This window comes from Pelodiscus sinensis, chromosome 1 (assembly GCF_052426305.1).
Source record: "Pelodiscus sinensis isolate ZL-2025 chromosome 1, ASM5242630v1, whole genome shotgun sequence".
In the NCBI taxonomy this organism is placed as follows: Eukaryota; Metazoa; Chordata; order Testudines; family Trionychidae; genus Pelodiscus; species Pelodiscus sinensis.
Window position 1 is genome coordinate 3,650,040 of NC_143052.1, and position 13,512 is coordinate 3,663,551.

Below are 13,512 nucleotides of genomic sequence, written 5' to 3' on the forward strand. Positions count from 1 at the left end.
CTTATATGTGTGCATATGTGTGTGTGTGTGTGTGTGTGTGTGTGTATAATACACATATACTGTACATTTATATTTCAAATCTGGAATGTAAATGTAGTCGCAACCTTCATTTATAAAACTAAAGAGAGACCAAATCAAATACAAGACAGAAATGTATTTATTTTGTCCACACTCACACATGGGCATTTCTAGCATTTTACCATTGCAATGATTATTTACAAAAACATTCATTCAACCTTAGAGGCAGCTGATTCTCAAAATGATCGGAGTCCAGCCTTGCTCTCCAAGGACAAAATATGAATCCGGCAACACTGACCAGTCTCCCGCAGGCAACTGAGGCAGGCAGAGGTTTGTGGGGCCGGATGGACGCCTCTCTGATTGCAGGAGAGACCACAGCAGACCCATGGTGTGCGCCGAGCAGGCTGAATACCCTTCAAGTGGCCTTGTGGTTTCATGCGTGTGCGAGGACTTCATAGAATGAAGAAGTTCTGTTCATAGAGGAGCCGTTCTGAAAACAAACGAATGAGAAGTAATAGAAAAATGAGGATAAACTTGGAAAACAGCAAATGGTCTGGTAGCACTTTAAAGACTCACAAAACATGTCGATGGTTTCGTTAGCTATCGTGGTCTTGGCCAGTGGACATTCATTACACAGTCTGCCCCTCCCTCAGTGTGGAGAGGACACACCAGCCTTTCAAACCCACACTGAGATTCCAGCTAAAACACTGTTTCGGTCAGATGTCAGACTGGTTTATTAACTGCAGACAGATCAATTGTACGTAATTATAAGCAAGGCAACGAGCATGTCCCGGTGGTCAGGGAAGTCTCACAGTCCGTGATTTCCACTGCCCGCTGTGACATTTTCTGCCCTGGGCTGGAGTTCCCGTCCTGTCCCGTCTCCACAGCTCCCAGCCTCTGTTTGTGGAAAACGACTAGCAGTCTAGGATGGAGGCTAGTACCAGGGAGCATGATCACATGACCCTGCAGTCTCAACGCAGCAGCTCAGAACCTGTCTGGGGAAGGTGGGCGATTAGCTCCTTCTCGGTCACTCTTCCCCCTAACGGCCCATTGACTCACCCGCCAGACCGTGGTCTGTTGCCTGGCTCTGTACGTTGGTGGTTGGTGTCTTGTCCACGTTCCTAGCTCAAGGTGCAGACATGGTCCATGCAGACAATAGAACAGCCGTAGCCAGGAACTTGTAGCCTCTGCCGTGACACCTCACGTGACCCATCCTGCACTGAATACAACCATTGTCGCAACGCCACAATCCTCCCATAAAGAACACGGGGCCTAGTCTCACAGCGCTGCCCAGAGCCATCAGGATGGGCTTTATGGGACACCTGTCAGGGGCCGATTCAAGCAATCCAATCCAATGGGGTGTCTACACTGGCCCTACACTTACTCTGCAGAAGAGCAGAGTGAGGTGGATTTAAGAGCAGCCATTAGCTTCCTAGGCTGTGTCTAGACTACATGCCTCTGTCGGCAGAGGCATGTAGATTAGACAGATCAGCAAAGGCAAATGAAGCCACGATTTAAATGATCGCGGCTTCATTTACATTTACATGGCTGCTACGCTGAGCTGACAAACAGCTGATCAGCTGTTTGTCAGCTCAGCGCGGCAGCCATGTAAATGGAAATGAAGCCGCGATCATTTAAATCGCGGCTTCATTTGCCTTTGTTGAACAAACAAATCTATATGCCTCTGCCGACAGAGGCATGTAGTTTAGACGTACCCCTAAAGGGGGAGTTCTAAAGAGGCTGGCGAGAGGCTGTTCTTAGTGGGGGCAGAACGAGGAGCAATGGTCTCAGGTTGCAGTGGGGGAGGTCTAGGTTGGAGATTGGGACAAACTATTTCCCATGGCGGGTGGGGAAGCACTAGGCCGGGTTCCCTGGGGAGGGGGTGGAATCTCCATCCCTAGAGGTGTTTACGTTCTGGCTTGACCAAGCCCTGGCTGGGATGACTGAGTGGGGGTTGGTCCTGCGTTGGGTGGGGGCTGCACTCGATGATTCCCGAGGGCTCCGCCAGCCCTGGGATTCTCGGATTCTTTGTTAGTAAAACCGAAGCGTTGTGGCTCCGAGAGTGGCACTGAAGTGTGCACAGCGCCTATGTGTGGCCTCGAGAGCTGCCTTGCCCCCAAGCCCTGTGGGGTGACCAAGGCGCTGGAGTTGGCTGCTGGCCCTCGCTCACACACCCTGGGCAGGGTGAGAATTGCCCCCCAGAGCAGACTGGCTTGCACTGTGGGGCTTTTGTGCCACTTTGCAGCATCAGGTCCCTTGTGAGGACACTGGGCACATGCCACGTAACCACATCCCTGCCGTGGCAGGGCTCTGGGTACAGGGGAGCCTGATCCGGGCGACATGGCAGGAGGGAGCAGCTGATCCAGAGCCCCCCTTAAACATGACCCCTCTGTTACGTGCAAAGGGTCCAGCTCCTCTGATCTGATACCCCGACCCACTGGCAGCATCTCTCAGGGAGCCAGCCCTGCACAGGCTCAGGGCTCGGAGCGTGGGCACAACGCCAGGCCCAGGGTTCCCCGGCTCACACCATGGGGGGTCACAGGTCCATTGCCCCACTGCAAGGCAGCAGTTGGGGCCAGAACTGCAATGTCCTTTGCAATCTCACCGTTCCGGTCCGTTAGGCCCCAGCCCGCCCTGAGCTGAGATAAGAAAGTGCCGGCTCATCGCCTCAGGGCCAGGTGGGCGGGGGGGGCACTCGCTGCTCTCCTGGTAACGGGGTCCCTCTGACTCTCCCTGTGCCCTTGCATTCGGCCTGTGCCCCCCCTGAGCCCCTATCCCTTGCCACAGGGCTCCGTCCAAGCCAGTCTCTGCCCGTTCCCTGCGTGTGACATGGACTGCACCTGCCTGGCGGGGCCCTTCGCATTTCTCCTCCATCCTGTTGGCCTCGGGCCACGTCTCCAGCATGCCCAGATCACTTGCAGTTAGAAGCCTGTGTTTTCCTTCTGTGCTCAGGCCCCACAGCAGCGGCCTGGCCCCCTGCCTTGCACTGCAGGTTTTCCTCCCGGCTCCAGTGGCTTCTCTTTCCCCGGTGGGAAGGCCAAGATTCCTTTTCGCTGCTGCCAATGCGATGCCACCTGGAAAACCTCAGCTCCCAGCGACAGTCTCTGCCGCAGCTGCAGCAGTGACCTCAGCTCGGCCTTGTCCAGTTGGCACCTGCCCTGGCCAAAGCTGCCAGGGCTGTTTGGTGCCAACCGAGGCTAATTCAGCCACGTGCCCAGGGGGCGTTCCTGGTTCACTGGCCGAGGCCCCTGGACGGACACTTCTGTTCCAGCCTCCCCCATGCAGGGCTGCCTGGCACATCCCCCGACAGACTCCACGTGTTTGCTGCCCGGCTGTGATGAACATGGATCACTCGCAGGCCCCGAGTGATGAGAAGCTGCTGTCTGGGGAGGAGCAGGACCATGCAGTACCCTAACCCCCTCCCCCGCATTGGACATGTGTTCCCCGGGGTTCAGTGGAATGACAGCGACAGCATCCCACGGGCCCCTCCGTCTGTTCAGGGGGCGGGGGATGAGTAACGGGAGGGAAGGAGAACGCCCGGCCTCCCGGCCACCCTCCTCCCCAGGGGCAAAGCAGGGACCTTGCCTCCCCCAGACTTACCCCCTCTGCTGCTGTGACGGACCGGGCCGGGTCTGGACACTGCTGAGGGCATCTGCTCAGGGTGAATTGCTCAAACTCGGGGCTGCTTACAGCCCCAGACTGGAGAACTTTCCAAACAGGCCACAAACCAGTCGCACCGAGCGCTTCAGCTGCAAATCCAAGCAGAAGGAAGCCTCACGAGCAAAACCCCCCAGACATCCCAGATCTCCCTGTGCCACCATCAGCCCTGGGCCTGCCCACAGGTGAGGGGTTATAGGACCTAATCTCACCTACCTCGAATGGGTCCTCCCCATCCCAAAGAATCAGCCACAGATCCCAGGTCAATTTACACTCTGGATCTTACCCACAAGATCATGCTGGGCCAATCCTTTAGCATCTAACATCTCAAGGTTTTTTACTAAGAGAAAGAAAAGCACGGAGTTAGATGGTTAAGGAGAATACATGACATGCATCGAATCACCCAGTTCTCGATGCAGGCTCTCAGCAGAGATGTTACAAACTGCTATCTTAAACATCTCTGCTGTATATCCGATGCCAGGATGGGCCAACGATTGTTCCCGGCTCCCTGTTCCTCGCAAGGCTGCCTCGGGGATCAGTAGCAGAATTGAAGGCCAGATGGAGTTCGCCTCTTGGCATTTTATATCCATCCCTGGTACCTTCCAAGCTGGAGCAGGTCACATGGCCTACTGACCTATCCCTGTGCCCCATGTCAGCAGCCATGACATTGGCTGGTTTGCAGGCTCCAGACGCATCCCTCAGGTGTGTACTGGGCACCTTGAGAGCCGTGGTCCCTAATGAGCATAGTCATTGACTGAACAGTCCTTCCTCACAGCAGGCAGTCCAGGCTATCGCTCTGTCTCTAGCTGAGAACACTCACAGTATCATCACAGAGTCCACATTCATAACTCCACACGCATACATCACACGAGTATATGAGGAGCACACACAGAATCAGTCGAACAAAAGCTTTCATTGGTCACCTCCCATGGCCCCCTTTGTACCAACTTTAGGGTCACCACCTCCCCGTGGGCGCAGCAGGGATCTGGCTGCTCCCCTTAAAATCCAGTAACGTGACAGCTAGTGACTCCCCTGCTGGGTGCTTGTGCAAGGACCTCCAGACCAGCAAGAGCTTCTGCCGGCCGGGTCGTTTGGTCCCTCAGAGCCGAATGGCACCTCATGAGCCCCGTCTGGGAACCGTTCCTGACCTGCCACCTCACACCTGCCCTGGGACACCTTTCCCTCTGGGTCACCTATCGGGCTGGCTGGATCCATCTAGGTTGGACAGACACCGGGCAGGGTTGGTCCAGATGGTGCTGGGTCCTGCCGGGAGGGCAGGGGACGGGGTTCGATGACCTGTCCAGGTCCCTTTCCCTTCTCGTACCTGTGATTCTACGATTCTCTGATTCAGTCTCTCTAGCGTTGCCAGTCGGATCTCATCCACCCCATTGCACAGCCGGGCCCCGTGCCAGGGGTGATCTGAAACGGTTTAAAACCACTTCCCTGAATTGACCACGGCTTGTAGGATCAGCAACTGGCACCTCAGTGAGCATGTGCCAAGTTCCCCGTCTGTTCTGCCCAGGGCAGCACCGACCACAACATCACCCCTGTTGCTCCCACCTCTAAACTTACCCTAAACACTCTCAACGGGATTTTCTAACAATATCATGCAAAGCCCAAGATTTGGTGGTGATGGGGGACTTCAACTACCCAGATATATGGTGGGAAAATAATACAGCGGGGCACAGACTATCCAATAAGTTCGTGGACTGCACGGGAGACAACTTTTTATTTCAGAAGGTTGAAAAAGCTACCAGGGGAGAAGCTGTTCTAGATTTGATCCTAACAAATAGGGAGGAACTAGTTGAGAATTTGAAAGTGGAAGGCAGCTTGGGTGAAAGTGATCATGAAATCACAGAGTTCACAATTCTAAGGAAGGATAGAAGGGAGAACAGCAAAATAGAGACAATGGATTTCAGGAAGGTGGATATTGGTAAGCTCAGAGAGCTGATAAGTAAGGTCCCATGGGAATCGAGACTGAGGGGAAAAACAACTGAGGAGAGTTGGCAGTTTTTCAAAGAGACATTATTAAGGGCCCAAAAGCAAGCTATTCCGCTGTGTCGGAAACACAGAAAATATGGCAGAAGACTGCCTTGGCTTAACTACGAGATCTTGCATGATCTAAAAATAAAAAAGGAGTCCTATAAAAAATGGAAAGTAGGACAAATAACAAAGGATGAATATAGGCAAACAGCATGGGAATGCAGGGGCAAGATTAGAAAGGCAAAGGCACAGAATGAACTCAAACTAGCTACGGGAATAAAGGGAAACAAGAAGAATTTTTATAAATACATTAGAAGCAAGAGGAAGACCAAGGAGAGGGTAGGCCCACTGGTCAGTGAGGAGGGAGAAACAGTAACAGGGAACTTGGAAATGGCAGAGATGCTCAATGACTTCTTTATTTCGGTCTTCACCGAGAAGTCTGTAGGAATGCCTAACATAGAGAATGCTAGTGGGAAGGGGGTAGGTTTAGAAGGTAAAATTTAAAAAGAACAAGTTAAAAATCACCTAGAAAAGTTAGATGCCTGCATGTCACCAGGGCCTGATGAAATGCATCCTAGAATACTCAAGGAGCTGATAGAGGAGGTATCTGAGCTTCTAGTTATCATCTTTGGAAAATCATGGGAGACAGGAGAGATTCCAGAAGATTGGAAAAGGGAAATATAGTGCCCATTTATAAAAAGGGGAATAAGAACAACCCAGGAAACTACAGACCACTTAGTTTAACTTCTGTGCCTGGGAAGATAATGGAGCAAGTAATTAAGGAAATCGTCTGTAAACACTTGGAAGATGGCAAGGTGATAGGGAACAGCCAGCATGGATTCGTAAAGAACAAATCATGTCAAACCAATCTGATAGCTTTCTTTGATAGGATAACGAGTCTTGTGGATATGGGAGAAGCGGTGGATGTGGTATACCTAGACTTTAGTAAGGCATTTGATACGGTCTCGCATGATATTCTTATCAATAACCTAGGCAAATACAACTTAGATGGGGCTACTATAAAGTGGGTGCATAACTGGCTGGATAACCGTAATCAGAGAGTAGTTATTAATGGTTCACAATCCTGCTGGGAAGGCAGAACAAGTGGGGTTCCGCAGGGGTCTGTTTTGGGACTGGTTCTGTTCACCTCCATCCCTAGAGGTGTTTACGTCCCGATTTGACCAAGCTCTGGCTGGGATGACTGAGTTGGGTTGGTCCTGCGTTGGGCGGGGGCTGCACTCGATGATTCCCGAGGGCTCCGCCAGCCCTGGGGTTCTCGGATTTCTTTGTTAGTAAAACCGAAGTGTTGTGGCACCAAGAGTGGCACTGAAGTGTGCACAGCGCCTCTGTGTGGCCCCGAGAGCAGCCCCCAAGCTCTGTGGGGTGACCGAGGCACTGGAGTTGGCTGCTGGCCCTCGCTCACATGCCCCGGGCAGAGAGCGAATTGCCCCCCAGAGCAGACTGGCTTGCACTGTGGGGCTTTTGTGCCATTTTGCAGCATCAGGTCGCTTGCGAGGACACCGGGCACATGCCACGTAACCACGTCCTCGCTGTGGCAGGGCTCTGGGCACTGGGAGCCTGGTCCGGGCGACACGGCAGGGCAGACTCCAGGGCTGTTCGACGTTGGGTTCGCTCTGGGTTCTGAGCATGGTGCCAAAGGCTGGGGGGTGTTTAGTGCCGGGTGTCACTCAAGAAGCACCAGCTGATCCAGAGCACCCCTTAAACACGACCCTTCTGTTACCTGCGATGGGTCCAGCTCCTCCGATCCGATACCCTGACCCACTGGCAGCATCCCCCAGGGAGCCAGCCCTGCACTGCCTCGCGGCTCAGAGTGCAGGTGCAGCGCCAGGCCCAGGGTTCCCCGGCTCAGACCGTGGGGGGTCACCGGTCCATTGGCCCACTGCAAGGCGGCAGTTGGAGCCACAAGTGCACTGTCCTTTGCAATCTCACCCTTCCGGTCCGTTAGGCCCCAGCCTGCCCTGAGCTGAGATAACAAAGTGCTGGCTCATCGCCTCTGGGCCAGGTGGGCGGGGGAGGGCACTCACTTCTCTCCTGGTAACGGGGTCCCTCTGATTCTCCCTGTGGCCTTGTCTTCAGCCTGTGGTCGCCTTCAGCCCCGATCCCTTGCCACAGGGCTCCGTCCGAGCCAGTCGCTGCCCGTTCTGTGTGTGGCACGGACTGCACCTGCCTCACGGGGACTGTCATGGCTCCTTCCCCACTCTGGCATGATAAATGCAGAAGTGGGGGCCAGCAAGTGTACCCCAAAGCCTTATCTACCAGGCTTTGGTATAAAACTTCCCCCAACTGGACAGAAGACTCCAAATGAGCCTAATCAGCTCAGAGCGGAGCGGAGCGGAGTAGAAGAATGACTTCTTGTGTCCTGCTTACAACACTCCTATACACAGCTTAGTTTATGATGCAGGCAAGAAGCAAGACCTAAAAGCAAACCATGTCCCAAGATAGACTAAATGACCATAAGAAGCCATGGTCTCTTCCTGCCTTAACACCGGGGTCTGCATTTATGAGCTTAACTGATGCGTATCTACCAACAGCGCAAGCCATTCCTACTGCTAATCAAGAAGGGCGGCTGGGAAGGTGAGACAAAAGGATACAGACCTTAGAAGCCAAACATACGGAACTTAGAGCCTTCATTATACTTCTTATATTCTTATATAAAGCCTAAAATGCTACATTTTGGCTACAGTTGTTCCTTCCTAAGTGGAGCGCTCTGCATTTGTCCTTATTGAATGTCATTCTATTTACCTCAGATCATTTCTCCAGTTTGTCCAGATCATTTTGAATTTTATTCCTATCTCCCAAAGCACTTGTAACCCCTCCCTGCTTGGTCTGCTCCACAGACGTTAGACGTGTGGGACCAGGGCCGGCTTTGCCGATTCCACTTATTCCCCAGAATCGGGCCCTGCGCCTAAGAGGGCCCTGTATCCTAATGTCGTGGTCACCTACCAGTCGATCGTGATCGACCAGTCGATCGCGAGGTGTACAGGCGTCCCCACTACCTTTTCCCCCCACCCCTGAGAAGCCCCCCAATACCTACCTCTAGCGTAGTGCCAGCTTCCCACGGGTTGGATGGACGTCCTCCCTGCAGCTCTGACCACTTCCGGGGGTTCCGGAAGTGCGCTCGCTGCTCCCCTTGCACAGCTCTGCGGTGGGCCGGGCGCGCTGCGGGAGAGGGCGTTGGCCCCGGAGGGGGAGCACAGGAGCTTCTCTTCATCGCAGGAGTGGTGAGTCGAGCACAGGGGTTTCGCAGCACCGTGGGAGAGGGGGTCAGCCCCAGGGTTTGACCCCGGGGCAGGCGTGTGTGGGGGGTTGGCTGTGCCGCAGGAGGGGGGTTTGGCCCTGGAGTAGGTGCAAAAGGGGATTTGACTGCACTGCAAGGGGGGGCGTTGGCCCAGGGGCAGGCATGTGCCAGCTTCCCTCTGGGGAAGGGGGGGGGAGAATCCTGGGAGGTGGGTGCAGGGGACTCTCTGCCCCCACTGGCCCCCTGTCCTCACTCCCCAGCTCCCTGTTCCCTCTCCCCAGCCTGAAAAACCTGTCCCCACTGGCACCCTGTCCCCTGCCAAAGCACCCACTAGCACCCTTCCCCAGTATTGTCCCCTGCTCCCACCAACACAGTTGGGGCCACATTAGTGAAGCTTGGGGGTGTGACGGCGCGTTGGGGTCCCCCGTCTCCTGCACCCCGAAATGGCACAAACAGACTGCACCAGCCGGTGGAATAGAGGAAGTTTATTGCCTCTCCAGGATACAGCACAGCACAGATGGAATCTGGTCACAGAGCTGGGCTAGGATGCCTCAGGCCCCCTTGAGATGGGGGAGACTGGGCCCCTAAACTCCAGCCTCTTTCCCTAGGCTGTCTCCTCCATGCTCTCCCACAGTAACTAACTAAATTCCCTTCCAGCCCTGCCCCCCAGCCAGGGCAGCATCCACCTTCCTTTGTTCCTCTCCATGGGGGGTGTCTGGCCACTGGTTCAACAAGTTTGGCATTACCTTTGCATAGTGAGGTTTTCCCTGCTGGGTCTTGCTCCAGACAGCAGGGGTCACCACAGCCCAGCAAGTACCCCCACTACGTCACAGTTCTCCCCCCTCCGAGAGCGAACTGAGCAGGGTCACTCCGCTCGTGACCTAGGGAAGTTCGGGTCCTCTGCGTGGGAACCCGCCCCGGGGACATGGGTGCTCCCCTTGACTCAGGCCGGCCGTGGCAAGGCCCCACATGAGCTGGCTTCCCTCTGTCCACTCGCCGCCCCGCTCCAGGGCGATTGGCGCAGGCCTGTCCTCGGGGGTCACACCCACCCTTCCGCTGGCCTTGATCTCTGGCCAGGGTCTCTCGGGCCGGGGCCATGAGCCCAGCGAGCCTTCTCTGGACAGCCAGGGCGGCTTCCACCCCCGAAGCTCCATCCAGGGAGGTCTTCCCCTCCCATAACTCTCTCAGCAAGCCCAGAGGGTCTATCTGGGGTAGAGACCCCCAAGCCGCTTTCCTCCTGTCTTGGGCCTTCCCGCCCCTCTGGCAGGAGTCACAGGACCGGCAGTACCGCTGCACGGCTGTAAAGATTCCCGGCCAATAGAAGTGCTGGAGCAGCTTCAGCCGGGTGCTCCGGATCCCCCGGTGGCCCCCAACGGGGACATCGTGGGCCAAATACAGCAGCTTGAGGCGATACTTTCGAGGGACGACCAGCTGCCGCTGGACCCCCCATGCCCTCGCCTTCCTGGAGGGAAGCCATTCACGGAACAGGAGTCCACGCCCCGGCAGGAATCTCTCCTGGCCACCTCTCCCCCGGGGCCGAGCTGCACGGAGGCCAGCCTGGTCCCTCAGCCTCTGCAAGGAGGGGTCTGCCTGCACCTCAGCCTGGAATTCAGCTGCTGAGGCAGGGATCGGGACCTGTCCCCCACCTCTGCCTAGGTCCGGAGTCCCAGCCTGGCTGGACCCCGTGTCCACTGGGATGGGACCCTGAGGACGCTGCCCGGAGTCCTTCCCTGGACCCAGGTTGTCAGCCCCCCGCTGGCTCTGGCTCCGGGTAGTGACTAGAGCCCGCTGGGATTCATGGGGCCACTCCTCTAGGTCATTCCCCATCAGCACCTCGGTGGGCAAGTGCGGGTGCACCCCCACTTCCTTGAGGCCTTCCTTCGCCCCCCATTTCAGATGCACCCTGGCTACAGGCACCTTAAACGGGGACCCGTCTATGCCCTTCAGGGTCAGCTGCGTGTGGGGTAGTATTCGGTCTGGGGCCACTATGTCGGATCGGGCCAGAGTCACCTCCGCCCCCGTGTCCCAGAAGCCCGTCACCTTCCTACCATCCACCTCCAGGGGTATGAGGCACTCGCTCCGCAGGGGCCGTCCTGCCCCCACCCGGTACACGGAGAAATCCGCCTCCTGAGAATCAGACCTCCCAGGGGGGGTGCACTGAGCATCCTTCCCCTCTCTCTGAGCTGAGGTTTGCCTGCCAGCCCCTGCCTCTGGGGCAGCCTGCCCTTCCTCCCGCCCCAGCCAGTTAACCCTGGAAAGTCCCCGGTCCTGGGACCTGGTGCACTGAGCCCTCTTGTGGCCTTTTTGCCCACAGCGATGGCAAGTTAGGCTTTGGGCTGTCTCTGTCCAGGCCCTGGCTGGTTCTCTGGGGCACAGACGACCTGTTCCTTGGTCTCGCCCCGTAGTTGACTCCCTCCGTCGCTCAGCCAAGATCTGGTCTCTGCGCAGTTCCCTTTCTCTCCGGGACTCCCGTTCACACCCGGACCGGCCCTCCGTGAACTCATCCGCCAGTCTCCCGGCCTCCTGGGGGTTCTCTGGTCTCCGGTCCTTGAGCCACAGCCTCAGTTTGGGTGGGCACGCTTCATAGAACTGCTCCATCATGACCAGCTTGAGCAGCTCCTCTGCGGTCTGGGCTCCGACTCCAGACACCCACTTGCGGCAGTATTGCGCCAGGCGGGAGGCCAGGTCCACATAGGTCTCCCGTGGCCCTTTCTGTACCCCCCGGAACTTCTTCCTGTACATCTCGGGGGTTAGCCCGAACTTGTGCAGCAGGGCCTCCTTGACTCGGTTGTAATCCCCTGGCTGTAGGTCCTCCAGCTGACTGAGCACTCCGGCCGCCTCCTGGTTCAGTGCAGGGATGAGCTCCTGCAGCCAGTCAGCTGGGGGGACCCGTTGCAGTCCACAGGCCCTCTCAAAGGCACTGAGGAACCCGTCTATGTCGCCCACGTTCTTCAATTGGGCCACCACGAGCCTCTCCAAGCATCTGGCAGTCCTGGGACCCTGTGGCCCATCCACTCTTGGCACAGCCGGTGCCCCGCCGGTTCTCCGCTCTGCCATGGCCAGCTCATGCTGCCGCTGCCTCTCTCGATCTTGGCGATCCCTTTCTCGATCTTGGCGCTCCCTCTCTCGGTCCTCTACTTCCAATTCCTTGATCCGCAGCTGGATCTCCAGCCGCCGCAGCTCTGCTTGGCTGGCCCCTGCCCTAGATGGGCTGCAGCTTGCAGGCCTCCTGGGGGAAGCTGTCTCATCTCTCCGGTGAGTTCCAGCGCTCCTCCCCCTCTCTGAGCCTGACACACTCTCAGGGGGGGTCTGGCTGCTTCCCCTGGGGGCAAGACCCTGGCCCTGTGGCTGGTCGTTCTCTTCTAGCTGAGCAATCAGCTGGGCCTTGGTTGCTTTCTGCACAGGCCAGCCCCTCTCTCTGCACAGCCCCACCAGCTCTGCCTTCAAGAGTCGGGCGTAGGCCATCTGCCCGCTGGTCCCCTCGGTGCAGACTCACCAGTCTAGTGCTGCAGCGCCCCACGATTCCCAGGAACCGCTTCGCTTTGTCTCCAGCACGCCTGGCTCCAGGGCTCTTGCTTCTACTGCGCCTTGTCGCTCGCCGCTGGAAGCTCCATCCACAGGGTGCAGTGCATCCCACCCCTGACACCAGTGTGACGGCGCGTTGGGGTCCCCCGTCTCCTGCACCCCGAAATGGCACAAACAGACTGCACCAGCCGGTGGAATAGAGGAAGTTTATTGCCTCTCCAGGATACAGCACAGCACAGATGTAATCTGGTCCCAGAGCTGGGCTAGGATGCCTCAGGCCCCCTTGAGATGGGGGAGACTGGGCCCCTAAACTCCAGCCCCTTCCCCTAGGCTCTCCTCCATGCTCTCCGACAGAACTAACTAAATTCCCTTCCAGCCCTGCCCCCCAGCCAGGGCAGCATCCACCTTCCTTTGTTCCTCTCCATGGGGGGTGTCTGGCCACTGGTTCAACAAGTTTGGCATTACCTTTGCATAGTGAGGTTTTCCCTGCTGGGTCTTGCTCCAGACAGCAGGGGTCACCACAGCCCAGCAAGTACCCCCACTACGTCACAGGGGGGGGTTGGAGGAGGGTTTTCTTTGCATCTCACTTGTGTGGCCCCAACTGACTTTTCTGTGGTCAGTGACCCCTGACTCAAAACAGGTTCCCCGCCCTTCTCAGAAATAAAGACAATGCAGAAACTGTTTGTGTTTGTCATAGTATTTTATTTCAAAATGCAGCCTGGCCACAAACCTCCAATTGGGGCCACGCCCCCATCTGGCTGCAGTATCATAAAACTCCTGCACTCCCCTTTCCCCCAGAGCCTATGTCTGAAAATCAGTTGTACAACTATCAAAACATACATGATTGTCCTAATCTGAAAGGGTCTGTCTACACTACCCCGCTAGTTCGAACTAGCGGGGTAATGTATGCATACCGCACTTGCTAATGAAGCCCGGGATTTGAATTTCCCGGGCTTCATTAGCATAAGCGGGGAGCCGCCATTTTTAAATCCCCGCTGCTTCGAACCCCGTGCAGCGCGGCTACACGGGGCTCGAACTAGGTAGTTCGGACTAGGTTCCTATTCCGAACT

The 13,512-nt window shown here is 56.4% G+C and overlaps 1 protein-coding gene across 1 annotated transcript in view; it reads left to right on the forward strand.

The window, feature by feature from the left end:
• Positions 1-13,512, forward strand: part of LOC142827925 (interferon-induced protein with tetratricopeptide repeats 5-like) — a 164,182-nt gene that overhangs the window by 36,002 nt on the left and 114,668 nt on the right. The gene's annotated exons all lie outside the window — the stretch shown is intronic.